Source organism: Dromiciops gliroides, chromosome 3 (genome assembly GCF_019393635.1).
Source record: "Dromiciops gliroides isolate mDroGli1 chromosome 3, mDroGli1.pri, whole genome shotgun sequence".
In the NCBI taxonomy this organism is placed as follows: Eukaryota; Metazoa; Chordata; class Mammalia; order Microbiotheria; family Microbiotheriidae; genus Dromiciops; species Dromiciops gliroides.
Window position 1 is genome coordinate 432,435,046 of NC_057863.1, and position 3,685 is coordinate 432,438,730.

The window sequence follows — 3,685 nt, forward strand, 5'->3', positions numbered from 1 at the left end:
TTGCCATGGAAGGGTACATATTTTACAGAAATGTAGAAGTAAGCAGCAAGGTATTGATATGAGTATTGGGGATTTTAGATACCGGAATCAAAAGTGTTCTGAATTCACTCAGAGTAATAGTATCAGTTCAGAGGTTACATAGGATTTCTGTGCTATTATATATACATTTTGAAATTAATGGTATGGGTTTATTTTCATAGAGATTTTCATGCTTTTGAGATTGTGTCTTATACTTAGTTTTTAAAACAAGGAGAATATTTGTAAAAGCTTTTTATAGTCATGTGATCAAGTTTATATTTTATAATACTCTTATTGATATTAAGTTCATATTCATTTAGATTTCCTTAGTTTGAATTTCACTGTCTTTTATTGTTCCATGTGTATTTTCTTCTATTCATTTGTCTATCTAATTTTGAAACATTGCAAGATGGTTTTGATTTTATTATACAATGTTAATTCTAGGAGTATTGTGCTCCCATATTCTGAGTTGTTTGTTTTTGTTATTTTTTCTCAACTGATTATTTGATCACTCTTTAAAGCATTTCCCTGGCAAATTGTTTGCCATGGCAAGTGTAAATTGATTCTAGAAGTATTATTTTTGATAAGCATATTCCAAAAAAAAAAAAAAGAGGGGAACATTTGTAAAAGTTTTCTTTGAGATTGTGTTGTGCTTTAACTTGTATTTAAATATGTTCAGATTTTTCAAAAAAGTAATTGTATACTAAGTTAAAAAAAAGGGGTATTTGAAATTGTTGCATAATTATATATTGTGTTCTGAGTCAAGATGTATTCACATTTTTTGCAATCATTTATTATCCTCAATTTTTAAATCCATATGAGACTTGGATTATGGGAACTTATCATTTAAGACATTAATTGCCTTTATTCTGAGTTATCAGATGCCAGTTGGCCAAGATGCCATCCAATCACAAGAGGAATACATGCAAGAGCAGACACTGAACTGTCACGAGGGGAGACATGCATGAAGTCAAGGTATGGCCGAGGGAACGGCTTTTGACAAATGTTGAGGTTGGATTCTCTTGGTTTAATATTTTATTTTATTTTTCCCCACAATATTGTACAGATGGCTGGAAGTATTCATCCCACCCATCTCACTCCTACACCTGGCTTCTATGCTCCCTCCTATATGCCTAATGCCATGGACATCTCAATCCCATGCATCTGATTAAGTCTGACTCAGTTTCCTCCAATATGTTCGGTGGCATGGACATATATTCCATCCACCTATTTTAAGCCTGGCATACTGCATGGACAGTATATATTGCTCAAGTGTGGGAATGCTCATATCCCATCATTTCTCTGTTCTTTTATGGTAACCCCCATAATTATCTCAGATGTCATGATAAATAACAGTGTTGAATTTGGCCTTGACACCTGTTACCAATTATATTAGATTTTCTAATTTCTCATAATGACATGAGGATAATTAGGCAGATGATGCAAAAAGTGATGAAACAAAGATAAAAATTATTTTTAAAAATTAATATCGCAGCAATTGTCTTCTCAATTACCCTCCATAAAGGGGGACTATAATAATAATATAATTTTAAAGAATGGTTCAATTTTTGTTTTATTATATGTTTCATGTGTAACAACTAAGATTCTGAATTCCCTTAGACATGTTTTTGAGAACTTTCATTGTTTGATTTGATTATTGACAAAGCTATTTTAAAGTTGTGTTAAGCTCAATTTTGTAGGAAATTTTTCTGGCTGATTACCAGCATCCACACATCAACCCCTGAAAAGACTTCCATTCCACGACTACACCTAGAGGACATCTAAGAAAAGACTTTCAGAGACTTTAAATGAACAGTTTTGATTTGTTGTTTTTGTTGTTTTTTTTCTCTTTCTGTTATAATATACACCATCTGTAATATGTATTCTCTGCAGAGGCCCTCCCTTTGCAAGACTAATGTCAAAGCGTCGGTTCATGAGGACAAAAAATTGCTCCTCTGGACAAAACTTTCCTCTCTTCCTTTTCTATATTGTTGTTCACATATTATTAGTTAGCAATAGTTATCATATTGTTTTTACTGTTCCGTCAAGGAAACATTTTGTTTCTTGAGGAACAACAGGGGGGACTGTAACGATTGGAATAACGCCACCTGCTGGATACTTACTGTAGAAGAGTTCTGCCCATGAAGCGAAGGTCTTTGAGGGCAAGACCAGGCATCAGGAAGTGACGCGGACGAGTGGGAGGAGGAAGGAAGAGACTGGCGCTCGGTCTCGGGCTTTTTCCTCTGGACTCTGGTGGAGAGCGGAGCTAGAAATGTGCTCTCCCTTTAATAGATAGGAATCTAGGCCTTTTTCTCTCTCTTTACCAAATTCTTATTCTCCTTAATAAATGCTTAAAAGTCTAACTCTTGCTAAAGCTTATAATTTATTGGCGACCACTCGTTAGATATTTTAGACAGTTTAGCTAGAATTTTAGCCCTTAACAATACTCTTTTAAAATTGTTGAAGATCCCTCCAAGGAGCTTTTTAAAAATATAGATTATATCTATTGACATTTACCATATTAGAAATTAAAACATCTTAGTATTATTACAAAAAATAGTTTTGATCTCACAAATTCACTGAAAGTGTCTTGGGAACCACCAGGGGTCCCTGGATCACACTTTGAGAACCTGTGAAGTAGACCATGAAAAGGAAATCCCCCAAGAATTGTGATTGCTTTCTTCCCTATTTTTTGATGGAACCAATGGAAAGGAACGATGGGAATGTGATACTTCATCATGAAGCAGCTGTTGGCATAGAGGATACAGAGCTGGAACTGGAGTCAAGAAGACCTGAGTTCAAATCTGACCTCAGACACCTATTAGCTATATGACCCTGGACAAGTCATTTTACATCTCTTTACTTTCTTCACTTTAAAATTGAAGAAATAATAGCACCTACCTCTCAGGGTTGTTATGAGAATCAGATGAGATAGTATTTATAAAAAGCGTTTAGCATAGTCCCTGGAACATAATAGGCACCATATAAATGCTTATTCCCATCTCTTTTGCCACCCCACTGACAACCTAGATCAGTTTACAACTGAAAAGGACTGTAGATTTAGAGCCAAAGGAATTTCAGAAGTAGTCTAGAGCAACTGACTTATTTTACACATAAGGAATCTGAGGTCTACAGAGGTTAAGTGACTTGCCTAGGGCCACATGGGTAATAAGTAACAAGAGTAAGCTTTAAATCCAAGTCCTCTGCCTCCAATCCAGCACTCTGGACAGAGATTAATCCTATTTTCCCTAGCTAGTGACATGATAAAGTTTAATAGTGGCTGAATATACAAGTATCAGAATGTGAAAGGAAGAAAGAAAGAAAGAAAGAAAGAAAGAAAGAAAGAAAGAAAGAAAGAAAGAAAGAAAGAAAGAAAGAAAGAAAAGAAAAGAAAAGAAAAGAAAAGAAAAGAAAAGAAAAGAAAAGAAAAGAAAAGAGAAAAGAAAAGAAAATGACATGGGGAAAATGGGGTTGGGGGTTTGGGTAGGGGCATGGGTTTGGGGTCCTTAGGAATTGTCTTTAAAGAATTACACTCTCTTGCACACAAAAGCAGTTACAATAAGATAATAGTTTATTTTGGGGCTGAGGAAGGGAAGGGGAAGGGAAGGGAAACCATGAAAGAAGTCCTTAGACTTCTCATGGGGAGAAAGGCATGGCACAGAGAAAG